Here is an 18,773-nt window from a genome sequence, read left to right on the forward strand (position 1 = left end):
AAAAAAAAAAAAAAAAAGACAATAGCCTTTCTACATCCAGATTTCAGCTCTCTTTGGATGGTGTATAGAACCAAAGGTGAACTGGCTTGCTTTTGGAGTTTGCTGCAGTTTGCTTCTGGAATGTATTGGATGGCTCCTATGAGCATGGTAAGGTAGGTGGTAATCCGTGGCTTCATGCCTTAGACCACATTCATAACATTCATTTTTCTCCTGTTTCCTGTGGAGGGCAAAGGTGAAGAGAGTGGAGTGGCTGGTTGTGCATGTATTGACAAAGCACAGTTAAAAGCCATGTACAACCTCAGGATGAAATGCTGTGTGATACAGACACTGCACTCCTTCCTAGGTAGCATCTGTGAGCTTGCCTCACTGTCCCAAGACCATTTGCCTGGACTGAGACTGTTGGAACTACATAGAATCTGAGATCACAACGACAGGTTTCTTATAGTTTGGCTGGGGTAATGTTTAGTTAGTAGATTTTAACATAGTTAAAGTATTTTATGTTAAAGTATATACAAGTAAAGGCTGGAATAGCCTTTTACCTCTTCTAACGCTTTGAACAGTTCAACAGCATAATTTCATTGTTGAAGAAAAGTTACCACAGGTTTCCAGACTGGAGCCCATTAGTCAGAACTTGTTGTTTTCCCAGTCTCCTAGCTTCTCAATCACCACTTTCCTTCTGTGAAGCTGACAACTTTAGGTGTCTAATACAATTAAAACCACACAGTGATTTGCCTTTTCTGAATGGCTTACTTCACTTAACATGATATCCTGAAGGCTTGTTGGTGTATTAGAATATCAGAATTTCCCTTATTTTAAATGTCCTTACAGCAAAGAATTATATGAATGAAAAGATACATGGGAAAATTAAAAAAATAGAGTTTATGAAGTACCTTAATATGTGTTGAGCTGTAAAAACTCATCCAGAGCTGATCACTGAGAGAATAAGGATCTAAAGACATAGGGGTATTTTTTTTAAAGTGTTAACTTTATTGTTGTTGTTGTTGTAATTATTATTATCGGTGGTGCTACTGAATATTGACTCTAGGACTTGGAGCATGCTGTGTTATTGTTTTTCCATGAAACACTTGAGCCATTAAAAGGCAGACACTAGCTTAGCGTACTTTGATGCATTTTATTTGTCATCCAGCTTGTTTGATTTTACCCATCATCCTTAGTCTTGTTTTAGGGTCACTTCTTCTTCCCTGTCATTGGAATATTTCAAAGCAAATCAGACCCCCTTGTAATACAGTCTCTATCCTAGTACTCCTCTAGAAAGGGTCCTCACAATAAATATTATTTTTAAAGAATAGTTTTTGGATTATTAAAATGGCTCAGTGGGTGAAGGTGCTTGCTGCTAAGCTTGCTGAGCCAAGTTTGATTTCCTGGACTCCACATGGTAGGAGAGAAGTGACTCCTATCAGATTACCTCTGACACCTAGTGCTCTGCTGCCTCCTCCCCATGTTTCTGCCTAGGAATGTAACTCAGTGGTAAGATTATGTGCCTAGAGTGTGAGAAGGATTTGATCTGTGATGCTTCAAAAAGAATACCCCCCCCCCACACACACACATATACATGTACAGATTTAATTATGGAATCAGCGACATAGGGTTGATTTAATTAAGACCCAAATAAGGTCCATACATTACACTTAAGTAATTTTTAGTGTCCCCCTCCCCCTGCTTTGCTATCTCCCCTTTCAACTCCCCCAAAAGATGTATTTATTGTTATATGTAAGTACACTGTAGCTGTCTTCAGACACACCAGAAGAGGGCGCCAGACCTCTTTCTGCCTAGGAATGTAACTCAGTGGTAAGATTATTTGCCTAGAGTGTGAGAAGGATTGTGAGACACCATGTGGTTGCTGGGATTTAAACTCAGGACCTTCGGAAGGGCAGTCAGTACTCTTAATTGCTGAGCCATCTCTCCAGCAGCCCCCCCATCTTTATTTATTTATTTATTCATTTATTGAGGCAGAGTCTCATCCTATATTCCTTGATTGCCCTGGAGCTTGTTATGTAGACCAGGCTGGCCTTGGACTTGTGACCTTCCAGCCTCCCTAGCGCTGGAATGCCAGCTGTGCTCTTCCTTCCGTGCCTGGCTTTCAGGTCTCTTTCATGTGCAGGTTCTCCTTTTTCCTCTTTGTAACTGGTATTGAAGACACTGAAGTTTACTGTTTGTGTTTCCATACTGTTAACCACATCAATTTCTTTCTGTGTCTTCTGTGTGCTGGTAGTGACTCCATGAGACTCTCAGAGAAGAATCAGATCCGAACCCCCATGGATACTGAGGGACAGTTATGTCTTAGTATGGCAGCCTGAGCCTGGTACTAAGATGGTATTTCTAGCTGTTAGGTAGGCAATTTAGACTGTAATGAATGAAAGTGAATTTGGTAAAAAAATTTTTTTTAGAGATTTATTTATTATTATTATAAATAGCTACACTGTAGCTGTCTTCAGACACACCAGAAGAGGGTGTCAGATCTCATTATGGGTGGTTATGAGCCACCATGTGGTTGCTGGGATTTGAACTCGGTACCTTTGGAAGAGCAGTCAGTGCTCTTAACCACCGAGCCATCTCACCAGCCCAAATTTGGTAAAATTTAAAATCAGTTACAGTATTGTATTACTATAACTTCTATTCCTTCTTTTGGTTATTGTAATATTTGGATATCTTCCAGTATGGGATGTGAATAAAGATGATAGTAATTCCTGGGGCAGTACACATGAAGGGAAATGTGTATATTCTCAGGCGTAGAAGAGGTAGAAATTAATGTTTTCAATCTGAAGAGCTGCTGTTAGCTATCTAATAAAAATGCACATAGCATTGACCTGGAATATCTACAGTTAATAGGAATTTGTCCTAAAACTCATAGGACAAGTTGGCATGTGCGTGTGAGCACACACGACAGAATGAGAATAAAGCGTAGAAGTTTTGCTGTCAGTTGACATTCCAAAGACAAGGTACAGGATTGGGAGGAAGTCACAGGGGAGCTGGGACACATTAAAGGAAGGAGAAGACAAGGACATGGACACCTGCTGCCTGCTAGATGAGCTCGTTTCTCTGAACTGTTGAATGAATTACCATTTACTATCAAATTACTCTGAACAGATGAACTTGGCCTTTCTTTCTCCTTTATTATCTCCCGTAATGTGTCAGGACTTGTATCAGTGTCCAGTTCTGTTTCTTCTCTTGCCTTCATAGAAGATTATTATTAACATTAAAATTAAACATTAAAAATTGGTGTTTTCCTCCTTAAATATGTTTGAGAACCATGTATTCTTCTGATGTTAGTAAATGAGTAGCAATGGTTGTACTTATGTGGTGTCTCAAGAATAGAATTAAAACACAGTAGTTAGGTGTGGTGGCTTGTCTTTTCATTGCAGCACTTGGAGGCAGAGTCAGGCAGATCTCTGAGTTCAGAGGCAGCCGTTCTACATATTGAAGTTCTAGGCCAACCAGGGCTACATAGTGAGACCCTGTCTCAAAAAACCAGAACATATAATCTTTTTAGAAAGTCTTTGAGAGTAATTGTATAATATTATACACTATAGTTTTGTAGTTGTCTCTGTAGGTTAGATAATAAGCCTTTATTTGATCAGTACCATTAGAGTCAAAATGGATTAAGGTAATATATACTACTACGTGAGAGATTTCTCACTTAAAAACTAAAGAATCAGTTTATACTATAATGGACATACAAGAATTTGTAAATGTTTTCTGTAAGGTATTATGTTTTAGTGTTTGAATGCCTTTTTAAATGGTCAGAACATTGAGTTTCTGTGGTATATTTGTTAATGTCTGGATAATGCTAAGAATTTGGCCTTTTCAGAGATTAATTGAAATGTCTCACTCTTCTGTTACCCTGTTGGTCACTTTGGCTACTTACTGATTACAGTCCGAGGTTCCAGACAGTTTTGTTCAGAGACAGATGTGGTATGTGCTTACTATCTCACCACTTGGGAGGCTGAGGCAAAGGAGTCTGAGCTCAGGGGCTGGGCTCCAGAGCAAGGCCCCATCTCAACAAATAAATATAACGAAAACGGTGAAAAACAAACTCCCAGCCCCCCAAACCCTTTCTTTTGTTGAGTGTTTTTAGGGTCCACTCAAAAGCTATGGACAGACGTTACTCATCCTCCTGGATACTGTTCTTTCTCCACTAACAAAGGGAAGATTAGCTTAAACTATTTGAGGCATTTACTCCTGATTTGTATGTGTGATTTTTCAAACTCTAGTTGGGGCATTCTAGAGCTTGTATAGAAAACCTTTCCAGTTCCAGGTCTTTCCTGTTTGTGGTCATCAAGAGTAGATTTGCCTCCTATAGCAGCTGTGATGAGGTGGTAGCGTCAGAGGTCGTCAGGCGAAGCTGTGAGTCCTGGAACAGGTTAAAACTGTGATGAACAGGAGATGAGCAGTGTTGTTTGCACACACAGGGTGTTTGTGGGAATACCGTCATTAACTACAGACAGCCAGCTTAGCTGAAGTAACAGGTGGTCAGGGGCAGCGTCACTGGCTGCCATGTTAGAGTTCTAAGCATGAGAAGTTAGGTTACGGCCCTGGCCAGCAGATGACTGTGTAGGTTGTTGGAGTTACTGCTAATTGTTAATTTGGTATTTGTCAAATCAGAGAAACATTGATTTTCAAAAGCAGTCTTGGGTTTACTCTTTCTGGGAGAAGGTTTAAGGAGATTGGCTTATTTTTCCCTCAAGAGATGAGAAGCCCAGTCTGGTGTTTCATATGTAGGAAATTTGTGAAATCCTGCAATACTTGAAATGCCTCAAATAAAACACAAGTCTTAACAAACACTAGAAAGCTCACAGTTCGCTGGCTCACCTGACTCCATCGGTCACAGTTTAACCCCGTGACCGAGGAAAGGAAGGTGGCATACTGCTGTTCTGTCTCCTGTTCCACGGACGTTTGGAGGGACTTGTGGGCGAGCGAGGTAGGTGTAGGACTGAGATGCTGCCCAGGATCTAACCATGAGAACTTCCTAGAACATTGATTCCCCACCTCTTTGGAGTCAAACCATCTTACTTTGTTTAGTTTTGCATCTCCATCTTCCTCTGGACTCTTTAAGTGATAGCTGGGTCTCTAGAATCAGCAAAGTACTGACTGCAAAGTTTACAGGTTATGATTATCACCATAACTTAATTTTATTTTAATTTTGACTAATGACCAGACCTTTTCTGCATTTTGAGGAAAGTGATCTGTATACATGTATTTTCAAAGTTGTTTTCTTTCTTTCGAGAGTTCTCTATGTAGCTATGGCTGTTTAGAACTCAATGATCCTCCTGCCTCTGCTTCTGGAGTGGAGCGATTATGCTCAGCTTATTTTTAAAGTTTTGATCAATTGAAATACTTTGGAAATGTTTATGACACAATAGAAAGTCTTCATAATGAATGAAATTTGTGCTTATCATGAAAGTTTTATATAAGGAAAATGAGTGAGAAATACTAAGTATTGTAGATGTCTCAGGCTGACAATGCTTCCCTTCATGGAGGTAAGGAAGGAATCATGAGTGTCGTGAGGTGCTTGGAAATCAACCCACTAGAAGTGTAACTCTCTAAGTTTATTGTAAGATAAGAGAGATGGCAGGTTGGTCACTTGATTCAGAAATAATATGACCATCATTTATTCTGTAGGCCTTGGCGATCAGTTTTGTCTCTTGGCTTTCTGTGTTTCTCCAGTAACTGTGATCTCCTCGGCTTCCTGAGGATCATAGAGAGACAGCTTCCTTGGTTGTCCTTCTCCCATATCAGGTGAATTTTCTCCTTGTGACACAGATGGCGTATGCCTGGCTCTGGGAATTGTTTCTCATGTATGTACAGGAGCACCCGAACTTGGAGGAAGTATGATAGCACTATCAGTGTCTGGATGTTTATTTAAGCCAATTACTTCAACCTTTTAATTTTAGTTATCAAACCTTTTACTAGATTGGTAATGATTAACCAAATTGATTTGAGATGGGCCTCCTTTGGTGCTGATGAACAGTGAAGTGGACCCCAAGGTGAGAAGCCAGAAGAAGTCATCTCTAATAACACATTAGAGATGACTAAGCTCCTAGAAACTCAGGGTTTGGTCCAATTCCTTTCTCCATTTTGTGCCTACCTGGGCTTACCTACTGTCTGTTATCATTTAGGGAAATGAAGCTATCTTACAACATAGGTTGTCTGTATTACTGGAGGGAAGTCTACTGAGATGTAAACCTTGTATTATGGAGATCTTAGTTCAGGGTTTTCAGGGCCCTACTCTGGTCTCTTATTCACACGTGGAACCTCACCCTTTGTGCTCACTACTGCTTCATGTTGCTATGGTGACATGACTGATGTTCTCAGTGCCATTCTTATATCGACAACTCCAACTATGTGTACTTTATTTCCTTTTTATTTAAAAAAGCAATTTAAATCATTCACTCACACTTTACTGGACATGGTGGTGCACATCTTTAGTCCCAACACTTGGATCTCTGTGAGTTCAAGGCCAGCCTGGTCTTCAGAGTGAGATCTAGGCCAGCCAGGATCTACATATGGAGACACTGCCCCCCAACAAAAGACTCTAAAATAAACAAGTAAGCAGAATTACCAATCAGAATGTTCTTAAGATAAGCTTCAAACTTTTATTTTACATGTATGGGTGTTTATCCTGTGTGTGTGTTGTGTGTCTTGCATGTGTACCTGTTGCTCACAGATGCCAGAAGAGGCTGCTGGATTCCTTGGGACTAGGGTTACAGACAGTTGTGAATCATCATATGGATACTGGGAATTTAACCTGGGTTCTCTGAAAGAGCAGCCAATGCTCTTAACTGCTGAGCCATCTCTCCAGCCTGGAGATAGATCGGTTTTAATTTAAATTACTAAATGTGGTAGGATACATGTTTTTTCTTAGAGTATTTAATCTCTAGATGTCCCAGAATATGGAGCTGGAGGTGTGAGAAGACACCTCACGCGTGGGGTTTTCCTGCTTGCTTGCTTTCTGTGGAGGCTCGTGGGTGTGGAGGTTTGACACTGCAGGCTTTGGCACTCCTGATGCTCATCTTGGACTTCCACATCTGTCTTGACTTGACTGCTGTTGTAGGCACCAAGTAGTTGAATTTGATGGATTGATTTGGAGAGAAAAAACTTAGGTTTAAGGAGACTTGGAGCCAGGTGTACATTCCTTTCTCTGTCCCAGTACTTGGGAAGCAGAGACAGGAGGATTTCTTGAGTTAGATTGGCCCAGTCTGCAGATCAAGTCAGGACCAAACAGAGAAACCCTGCCTCAAAAAACAGAAACAAACAACATCAACAACAACCCCCCCCCCCCAACCAAACCAAACCCAGGAGACTTTAGTTAGTAATGAATGATAAAACAAACAAAAGGTGGGGGCACTGGCTTAGTTCTATGTTAACCTGACATAAGCTAGAGTTATCTGAGATAGGAAATTGACAGTGTATTGAGACAGTGTCTCCATTAGACAGAAGTTCTCAACCTCTGGGTTGTGACCCTTTTCAGGGATCAAAGGACCTTTTCCCAAGGGTCACTAAGACCATCGGTAAACAAGTATTTACATTATGATTTGTAACAATAACAAAATTCCAGTTTTGATGTAACAAGGATGGTAATTTTCTGGTTGGAGTCACCACACTGTGAGGACCTGTATTAGAGGGTCACGGCCACAAGATCAGGCTGGAGGTAAGCCTATAGGGAATCTTCTTCATGATGATTGATGTGGGAGGGCGGGCCCAGCCCATGTTGGATCTATGAGAGAGCAGGCTGAGCAGGTCTGTAAGCAGCATCTCTGATGGCTTCTGCATCAGCTCTTGCCTCCAGGTTCTCTCCTGCTTTGCGTTCCTGCCTTGGCTTCCCTTAGTGAACTGGGAATTAGAATACGTGAGCCAAAGAAACCTCTTTTTCCCCAATTTGCTTTTGGTCATGGTGTAACCCTGAGGCAGTAGCCTTTGGCTGAGGAAGCTGCAGTGAATCTCTGCTTTAGAGGAACTCCTGACTGGGGAATCACAAGCGCTGAGTACAGTGAGAGGGGTATGTAGTTTATTGGCAATGGGAGTGTGCGTTTGGACATGTATATGATTGGAATGCGTGAGGGTAGTTGTAGTCAGAGCAAGCACTTAGGCAAGTAGCATTCTTTTTAATAACTTGGAATTTACTGTATTTTCTCACATAAGTATTATAAATATTTTCAGTTTATTTGCTTCTCAGCTTTATGACATTTTGATAGATGACCGTTGAAATTTCTTATGGAGGCAAACTTTCTATAGTTCCTACTGTATGGGTTGGTTATTTTCTTTCTTCCTTTTTATTTATTTATTTATTTTGAGACAAGAGTCTCACTATGTAACCTTGGAAATCTATGAACTGACTCAATATTTAGACCTTGCTGGCCTCAAACTCACAGAAGTCTGCCTGCCTCTGCTTCTGTCCTCTGCCCTGGGGTTAAAGGTGCTACCATGCCTGGCACTGCTGTATGGTTTCTTGGAAGGTGTCAGTTTATTGAGTGTCAGAGAGGAAGTGCAGAGGCCTTGTGAGAACGACGTTTCATGCTGGGCCTTGCATGCCATGTTTAAAGGTTTTGGGATTTCATGAGCAGAGCTGCTGGAGGGTTTGGATCCAGGTGTGTGGCATGAGCACAGAGCTGAGGATAATTTAGACTGCACTCTCCAAAGGAAACCTTGGGCCAACTGTTTGGTGTGCTGAGCAGGCAGGAAAGCAGTAAATGACTAAAGCCCTCTTGATTGGCAGGTGATTCTGGGAGCATTAAGAGCATCTTGGACTCCTGTAAGGGAACACCCTGTCTTCCTCTTTGCCTCTGTGTGAGTAGAAAGTAATTTTCATGCATCCTTCCTCAGGAAGAGTTTGTGAGTGGTCTATCATTCTCTTGGTCTTGGGTTATTCAAAACATGTCAGCTGAGAAATCTGTATTAATGTTATAAAAACATGATACACGCTTTTAATGTATATAAAATTTTAAAGATGCCTGGGGCTGCAGCTTATTGGTAGAACACTTGCTTCCTTTCCCATGCATGATGCCCTAGGTTCAGTCTCTAGGACTGCTAAAAACAGAAAAAAGTAGGATGTATTAATGTATCTAAAGTTGAACTTTTCTCATCAGCCCAAGTGTCCTCCTGGTTTGATGTACTATTATCTGCTCTGATTTGTACACATATGACTGTTAGAAGGACTGGCTTCCATCCTAGTGTAATCAGGCAGAGGTCCCATCTGACCCCTGTAGTGGAACTGTGCTGAAAGACTACCATTTCTGTAATTACAGTAGGATGTGATGTGCTCCTTCCTGTGTTTTTACTGTTGAGTTGTAAGGAGACACCCCGAATGCTTTGAAGGATGCTTATCAGTTGGCATCCAGGTAGAATGCGAGCTGTGTTTGGGAATCCTGTGCGTAAAGGTGGGAGGGATTGGTGTTTCAGGTGGTGGCAGGTGTGCTTCCTGCCAAGTTGGCATAATGGCAACAGGGCTCTTCTGAGCTGCCATCTGTTTGTGCTTGATAGGAAACCAACAGTGAGTTCTGCAGAGTGAGGAACTGTTCCGCTTATGTTGAAATGTTTAGGGATTAGTAATGCACAGACCATGCTGAGCAGGTCTTACCACTACTGGGAGAAAGAAGTATAGCCTATGTTGAGTGACTTTAGTCACCATTGAACTAGGAAGATAGCTGCTTGGTTCAGCCCTCTTCCCCCATACACTGAAGAGACAGTTCTTTTCTGCTCACCCAGACTAATCACTTGGCATAGTCCCAGTAATATAATGAGTTAGATGGGCCAGAGGCATAGTATTTACAGGCCTATCCCCCAACTGCCCCTACTACTTGTCCCAAGGGGGTTCTGTCTGTCTCTAACCCTGTAGGGAGGCTTTTTGTTTGCAAATTATGGTAAATGTAGTAAGGTTGTGCATGTGTAGTCAGAGGCCATCTTTTATGTTTTTCCTCATGGGTTGCCTACTTTGTGTTTTGAGACAATCTTACTGTTCTGGAACTTAAGGATTTGGTAGGCTGTCTGTTTGTCTGACTAGCAAGTGAATTCCATGGATCTTGCTGCCTCTGCCTTCCCAGTGCTGGGATTACAATCATGTGCCATTGCACCAGACTTGTTTTTATTTCTTTTATTTTTAATTATTGTTGTTTGTTTTTCTAAAGGTAGGGTCTCAGTATGTAGTCCTGGCTAGCCTGGAACCAGCTATGTAGACCAGGATAGACGCTCTGTTATGCTCTGTTCTGCTTCCTGTTAGGATGAAAGACATGTACCACCATACCTCGCTGGCATGGGTTCTTTGGTTTTATTCCCCACATTTTGCTTTGTTTCTCATGTATTGGTCTCACAAAGCAACAATGTAGAACAGAGAAGAACTCCCTTCTCACCTAGCAGTTAATTGGTGCGTTAACTGGAGGAGTCAATCTGCAGTTCAGTAACCAGCCAGAAATAGCTTTAAGATGAACTAAGGTTTGTTTGGGACCAGCCTAGGTCTTGCCTCTTCCAAAACAATGAAAAAAAGCTCTAGAGCCCTCTGTTAGTCAATGAAATCTTGGTATCAAGTGAGAGTCCTAATTGGATCAAAATGACAAAGGTAGTTTCTTGGATGGGCCTGCTTGTCTGCAGAATCTAGACCAGGGACCGGTGCAGAGCCTGAAAGGATGTATGAATGGCAGACTCTGGATCCTTCCCACCCCCTCCCCACGCCTTTCATATTAAGTACAGGTGTCCAGGGGGAGACCTATCTTATATCTACTAGGACTTGCATTTTCAGATGGAGCATTTTAAATAATTGTAACTAGGCTCAAACACATCTTGATTAATCAAAATGGAAATTTTTAATCAACATAATTCTGCCAGTGAGAAATACTTTTGTTTATTAGTGTAGTGTAAGAACTTGTGCTTCAGGACTTGACAGCCTTACTCTGCAAAATGTTGTTGATACACTAGATATTTGGGTAGTCAATTGTAGAGAGATCAGGTAAACTACTTCATGAGATAAAAATTGCAGCCTGATTTGTTCAATTCTTGAAGCGTTGATGCAGTGTTGGAAATTGTCTTGGAGAACATTCAGACCCTTTCTGTTGACCAGTGTTGGCTGCAGCTGTAACAGTTTTTGGGTGCAGTTATCAGTTTTCTGATCTCAGATATAATGGCTTTACTAGGGTTCAAAAGGCTGTAGTGGGATCATACTAAAAAGCAGGCTATACCATATAGTAGTCATGATTTTGGGGGTGGGGGCAGGTATGGGTTTGGCATTGAGAAGTGCTTTAAAGCTGCTTCTTGATTCTGCTACTTAGGTGGTGTCTTAGGGTTTTACTGCTGTGAACAGACACCATGACCAAGGCAAGTCTTATAAGGACAACATTTAATGGGGGCTGGCTTACAGGTTCAGAGGTTCAGTTCATTATCATCAAGGTGGGAACATGGTAGCATCCAGGCAGACATGATGCAGGCAGAGCTGAGAGTTCTACATTTTCTGAAGGCTGCTAGAAGACTGGCTTCCAGGCAGCTAGGATGAGGTTCTTAAAGCCCATGCCCACAGTGATCCACCTACTCCAACAAGGCCACATCTCCTAATATTGCCACTTCCTGGGCCAAGCATATACAAACCACCACAGATGGTCAGTGCCAGTTGTTACATATAGTCTATTTCTTTTGTATGACAAAAATTTGACCGAGAAGTGCTATGTTGTGTGTAGAATAGGCAAGGATAACAGTTGAGAGTTTGGTCAGTTTATGAGGCACCCACTTCTGAAGCTTTTTCACCTTTCTAATCTGCTTCAGATGCTGGATGAGTTCTCTGGCAACCCCTTGCATAGTTCTAAGAGGATTAACCTCAATGATAGGTCTTTTTGAGACAAGGTTTCTTCTGTTAGGCACCTCTAGCTGTCCTAGAACTTGATATGTAGACCAGACTGGCCTTAAATTCAAGAGGTTCACCTGCCTCTGCCTCCTGACTCTAGGGATTAAAGAATTGTGCCACCACACTCAAACTTTGCAAAACTTCTTGAGTGCCACTACACTGTGTGTCCCCTTAGCAAGTCCATGTGAATTGCTGATGCTCTGAGTTGTTTCTACTGCTTTGAAATTGTTCCAGGGACAACAAAATCACTCAGTGTGGGTAAAGGCACTTGCTGCCAAGCCTGATAACAGCTCTGCCCCCAGAGCCCCGATGGTGGAGGGGAGAACAAGCCCCTTCAAGTTACTCTTTAACCTCCATGCTTGCACCCACCCCCGGGTTTGTAAAAATGTAGTCAAACAGAAAACAAAATACTTTAATCCCAAACACTTGGAAGGCAGAGGCAGGCATATCTCTTGAGTTTGAGGCTAGCCTGGTCTACATAGCAAGTTCCAGGACAGCCAGAGCTATGTTAGCGAGACCGTGTCTCAAAAAACAAAAAAGAAACTTGAGTTTGCTTTTTGTCTAATATTGTCTCCATAGCATAAAGTAAATGTAAAATAAACAGCAAGTAAGTCATTAGCAAAAAACAAAATATATACAATAAGATGATGCATAACAGAGCCACATTTATTTTAGCTTGTATGCTAGTGTCAGGTGACAAATTGAACAGTACAAAATCTGCAGTTACCTTTTGCACCAAATTAATGAATTTCTGGGGACTGATGCATGGAGCAGAAAGTGGCCATTCCCGTGGTAGCTGACAGTGGTGCTGTTGAGATGAGCTCAGGGAGGTCGGCTAGAAGGGGTTGGTTGTTACACATGTAGAGATTTTTAACTTGGGAAAACACCTAATCCTTGCATTAAAAATGAACAGGAAGCCATGTGTGGCGGTACATGCTGATAATTCCAGAGTTGAGGAGATTGAGACAGGACAGTCTTGAGTTCCAGCCCAGCCTAGGCTACTTAGTTATTGAGGCCAGTCTGGGGTACATAATGACATCCTGATTCAAAACGCCTAAGGGCCTTGGGGATGGCTCAGCAATTGCTGCTCTTTGCAGAGAACCTGAGTTTAATTCCCTGCACCCATATGGAAGCTTATAGCCTCTGTTAACTCCAGTTCCAAAGATCTAGTCACTCCCTTCTGGCCTCTAGTCACAGCACCCATATGGTACACATACATGCAGCCAAAAAAACCTATATTCATAAAAAAAAATCTTAAAAGAAAAAAAATGCGCCGGGCGTTGGTGGCACACACCTTTAATCCCAGCACTCGGGAGGCAGAGGCAGGCGGATTTCTGAGTTCGAGGCCAGCCTGGTCTACAGAGTGAGTTCCAGGACAGCCAGGGCTACACAGAGAAACCCTGTCTCGGAAAAACAAAAAAAAAGAAAAAAGAAAAAAGAAAAAAAAATGCAAAACCAGAACTAGAGTGAAACATGTACAGTGTGTGACGTCGAGGTGGGAGGACTGCGTGAGCTCAGGAGTCTGGGCAGCATAGCCAGGCCCTGGGGTCAGAAGTCAGCACAGCCATAGCCAGCTGAACAGTAGAACTGGAGTTGCAGCTAGAGGAAAGCGGATACAAGGCCAGCAGCACAGACTGCACAGGGGGACTGGGAGAGATGCACAAACGGACATAAGATCAAATGTTTTGTTTATTAAAATAAAGTTCATTGAGCATCTGTCTCAGAGGTCAGATGCCTCTGACTATTGCAGTGTGTCGAACTCATGCTTAGCCAGATTGTGTGGTGCAATTGATTGGGAAATATTTCTTTCAGTTCCATTTTCTTTCAGGTACCTGACTAATTTCTTGTTTATTAATGCCCAAAATTCTTTAATTGAGTATGTCTAAGAGGAAAGTTGTTCAACTTTCTAATAAATTAGAGCCCATTTTCATAGCATCGTTTGAGGTCAGTGAAATGGTACCAGTGTTTAGTTAGTCATTGGGGTAACGATGTGAGAGATGTATTTCTTAGAAAATTAAATATAAGTAAAATATTATAAATTATATTTTATATGCACAGGAAGAGCTAGCTATCAGAGGGAATCCTTTTAAGACCTGCTCTGAACTCTGCTAGTTTTGGCTAGCGAGATGCCTCCCCGGGTGAAAGCACTTGCTGCTGCATGACCCTTCTGACCTCAGGGGAGCGCTGGAGTGCATGGGGAATGGGCAAATGTGATGGTGCACATCTGTATTCTAGTACTCAGCTTGTGAACCAGCTACCCTTGATCATGAAGCAGCAGGAACAACAAGAGAGACCTTGTCTCAGTGAGGTGGAAGGAGAGTCAGTCCCCAGAAGTTGTATCCTGACCTTCTTTTGCCATAGCATGTGTGAGCCTGTACTCACCCCTCCCTTAATAATAATAAATAAATAAATTCACAATAGCTTTGTGAATTTGAGTTTTCCTAAGCGTTTTTATTCACGTTAGGCACCGCCAGTGTATTGTCCTTCCTTGTTGACGTGTATCTCATTAGAGTCACTTATTCATTGGTTAGTCACTCCACTGATTTGGTTTGGTTTGGTTTGGTTCTTTGAGACAGGGTCACTATGCTTTTGGGTGTTCTGAAGCCTGCTAGCTATGTAGCTCAGACTGGCCTCTGCCTCCCATGCAGTGGGTTTAAAGGTGTGGGTCACCACACTTGACACGGCCTGACTTTTGAGGTTATGTATGGAAAGTAACTATTCATTTTTTGGTGCGTTGTTTATACACACGGTTATCCTGTGTGAGTTTGAGAACTCTGTCAATTGGATCCAAAAGTTAGTTTGAACATTCTGTGTGCATTCTGAACCCATATGCAGTAGTCAAGGGAATGGAAAGGTATCATTTAGTGATTATAAGATGTTTTTTTCTTTCTGACCTGGGATCAAATTTAGGGTCTATCACATGCTAGGTAAATGCTGTTCCAGAGAGCTACATCCTCAGCTCTAGTGAATGTGCCTTTGAATCACTTGTGACCGAATGTCTACACTGTATGAGTGACCCACCATAATGCTCCAGTACAGTTCTCTCACACTAGTTGAAACCTGTAGTTCAACTCAATTCTAACTGTCTCTATTTGTACTTCATATCAGACCCTCAGATTTTAGTTATCTCTGCACATATCAGCTACAAGTTTTGAAGAGCCACCTGTCCTCCTGACTATCAGCTGCAATCCAGGACTCCTTGCTACCTTGCCAAGTTGAATGAGTTGAACTCATTAGAAAGAAAGCCAAATCTGTGTGCCATCACAATTGTGATGAGGCGTACAACTGGGAAGCAGCCAAGTCAAAGAGATACTGTGGGCATAAATGAAATGGGGGCCTCCTGGCTGCTAAGCTCTTGTGCCTTTTTCTTGTAGAATCTTAATGTCTCTATGTGTTCTCCAGTATGTGGGGTCCTGTTAACTTCATTGGCTGCTTGTTTGGCCTTAGCTTTGAGCCCCTCCCCATCCCTAGAGGCTAGGGGTGGGGTTGAAAGTTTCAACTCTCTAAAGACATGTAAAGTCTGTCTGGTGTGGCCAGCCCTATAATACCAATGATTATTTAGATAAACATTGGGTTTTTGATAAAAAGTGAAAGAATATTATTAAGATGTGATAGGTATTTAAGCTTTCTGTGTAAGAATGACAGTTGATACTGTAGTTGATGGAATGAAGAGACAAGGTCTTCTAAGGCTCTGAGGAGTGTTAGCATTTGACCAGTGGGTGTGGGCTAAGAGAAATAAGGGGAAGAGTTCATTGTCACAGAGGCTGGGGGGCTCATTTCATGAGAACTAGACACAGTGAACGGCCTGTAGGTGGGCATGGCCAACCACCTAAGGGACCAACTCTAGGGCTTTGGAAACAGTAGCTCTCCTGGATGTCTTTGGTTTTTGTGAGAGATGTTTAGTGTGAAATTTTTTAGTGAGAAAATCTTTTTTTTTTCCTTTTTTCCCCGTTTCTTCTGGAGCTAAGGAACCCAGGGCCTTGTGCTTGCGAGGCAAGCACTCTACCACTCAGCTAAATCCCAACCCGTTGTGAGAAATTCTTACGTGTTGTCTGAGGAGGGTTAGTAGTGAGACGATACAGATCTCAACTAAAGAACAGATAGACATTTGGTAGTGGCTTGGCCTGTAATATTTGGAATGCATCTCTTGAAGAGAAAAACTACATTAAAGCTTTGCCTATTAAGCTAAGACAAAATACGTGAAAATTATGTAACCTGAGAATCTGTGATGTGTCCAGAGGGTGTTCTGCACTGTTAGAGATGTACCCCCTTCCCTCTGGATCTGGGGAGACTTCATATTTTCTTTTTTTTGGGGGGGTGGGTGGGTTTTGAGACAGGGTTTCTCTGTGTAGCCTTGGCTGTCCTGGAACTCACTCTGTACACCAGGCTGTCCTCGAACTCAGAAATCTGCCTGCCTCTGCCCTCCCAAGTGCTGGGATTAAGGGCATGGGCCATCATGCCCGGTGAGACTTCATATTTTCAATGTTCACCAGTTAAGTAATGTAAAAACAGAATGGAATATGAGGTTTAGCAGCAAAAGCAGCAATTTCGAGCCCTAATAAGCCCATATAAAAACCACACAATCCAGCAATTATAAGCTATAAGCCTAGATTGGGCAGATCTAGCATTCTACTAACTTATTCCTTGGCTATAGTTAAGCTATAACTATCCCTTTGCTAGGTGCAGTTTCCTGGCCACGTGGTTCTGCTCCATCCTAGCTTCCTCCTCCCTGCTGCTCCTCCCCCTGCCCCCCCCCCCCAAACCTCCAGTCCCACCTTTCCCCTGCACTGTCCAGTCACAGGCTCTAGCCTTTATTGACTGGTTAAATGGGGGAAGGTTCACATAAGACCACCTGAGTACAAGATAGGCTGCTCGTGGGGCAGCCCCTCTTGAAGCAGAGTTAACATCACAATACAAACACCTTCAGGACAACGCACAGCAATGAGCAACTGACTCCATGATGACTTGCGATAACACAGCCTAAATTAATACTGTGCACTTAGTACCTTGTAGTTTTTAAGGCTATTAGTTTGTTCAAATCATCTTTGCAAAGGTTGTCATCTTTGGTCTTTGTTGTAGTTTTCAAAAACTATTTGAATTTTATGTATCCCTAAGTGTATTTATATACATCACATGCATGCAGGAACCTACATAGGTCAGAAGTGTTGGGTCCCCTGAACTAGAGTTGTAGACATTGTTAGCCACCATGGGTGTCAGGAACCAAACTTGGGTTTTCTACAAGAAAATGTATTCTTAACTGCTGAACCATCTGTCCAGCCCTCAGATCTTTGTAGTATTCTTGATCCAGGGCAGAGCAAGCAGTCTTCATGCAGATGAGAAAGTAGAGCACTGCTGAAGTGCGCACAGTCCAGAGCTGCAGGGGGTTGTCCAGAGCTATCTTTGCATTCTTTGCCCGGATCGCTACCTTGTCTTTCTTTTTAAAAACTTGTTTGCCCCCCCTGGTTCTTAGCTCATTGCAAAGTCTTCAAATATTCTAATTACATGAAGCTTTAGCATTTCACATCAAATGTAGAATGGTAATGTAAGGGATCATGATTTGCCAAAGAATGATACCTCAGATTCAAATAGTATGTAAAGGAAAAGAGTGTTTTATTTTGCAGAGGTCCAGCATGCTGGGGTCACCCATTACCAAGATAGAGAGACAGACAATCCTGTGAGCTTGCAGGCCTGACTTAAAGCACATTAGGGAGTTCCAGGGTAGGTGAGCTTTCTCTTACTCTGTATCTAGGTATTCCAGAGTCATTACATATGGGGACTGGAAACTGTAGCTGAGGAATTCCTGGGTAGGTGAGCTTTATCTTACTCTATCTCTGGGCATTCCAGAGCAGTTCCTGGGGCGTGGGGGTTGGAGCCTGGGGTTTTTCTAGTAACTGACTTGCCTGGGCTTGCTTGGACTTGCCCAGTTCATAGGCCGAGTTTCCTGGTCTGCCAATCTGAAGCCTGTCCTGCGCTCAGCCTGTCTCCTCCCTCTTAGTAAGAACAGAGATGGATAGCTTTGTGGTGACTGATGCTTGAGCTTCATTGTTTTGTACTCTTATCAATGATTTTTATCAGTTTAAGCATGAAAAATAGCAAAACCTCACATTTCTATTACTTTCCTTTTCTTTGGTGGGCTTTGGGTGGAACATGGGCTTGAGTTGGCTAAGTACACGCTGTTGTTATGCCCAGCGGACACATGTCTGTCCTCACTAGCATAATGCTTACATATAGCATTCTCTCGAATTTTGTCCTCTGTTTTCATAATTACAATCAAGACCATAAATAGTTCTGTGTTTATGAAATTTAAAGCTTGACACAACACAAGTATTTTTCTTGTTTTTATATTTCTGTTGTTGATTAATTTATTTTTGAAACAGTTTTCTGTAGACTATGCAGGCCTCTCAAATTCATGATGCTCTTGCCTCAACCTCCAGAGTGCTGGGGTCACCAAGCCTGGCATTTTATGTAATTTTCATAATTCTTTTTTGGAAAAAAAGTTAGTTTTATGATATGTTATATTGTTGATAAATATATGTTGATAAATGATAAATAATACATTGATAAAATATACTATTCTAACCATTTCCAGTATATAATTCAGTGATACTATGTTCACAGTACTGCACAGGTGCCCTACCGTGCAATACTATAATTTTATTAAAATTGGAGCTGAATACTGTTAACCTCCTCCCGATTCATTCTGGGTACCTCACATTAGTGTTTGCTCATGCATGCTTAACAGTTTGTGATTGGCTTTCAAGTTTAGCTTGGTGTTCTCAGAGTTTATGTTGTACCATGTGCCAGAATTTCCTACCTTGTTAAGGTTGGAGAGTAACTGTTTATGTATGAACCATATTATGTTCCATCATCCATCATTAGCAGGCACTCCGTAGTTAGAGTTTGTGAAAACAGGTAGATTGTCGTCAAGTAA

General features: G+C 42.0%; 1 protein-coding gene across 5 annotated transcripts in view; it reads left to right on the forward strand.

The window, feature by feature from the left end:
- Tulp4 (TUB like protein 4) overlaps window positions 1-18,773 on the forward strand; it is a 139,642-nt gene that overhangs the window by 3,100 nt on the left and 117,769 nt on the right. The window contains exon 2 of one of the 5 annotated variants that reach the window (XM_029471019.1): window positions 8,735-8,805. The exons of 3 other annotated variants lie outside the window; for them this stretch is intronic. The gene's annotated coding sequence lies outside the window, so the exon portion shown is untranslated. Of the gene's footprint in view, window positions 1-130; window positions 153-8,734; window positions 8,806-18,773 lie in introns of those variants that run through there. One more of the 5 variants, XM_029471023.1, reaches the window with a different exon arrangement.

This window comes from Mus caroli, chromosome 17 (assembly GCF_900094665.2).
Source record: "Mus caroli chromosome 17, CAROLI_EIJ_v1.1, whole genome shotgun sequence".
Taxonomy (NCBI): domain Eukaryota; kingdom Metazoa; phylum Chordata; class Mammalia; order Rodentia; family Muridae; genus Mus; species Mus caroli.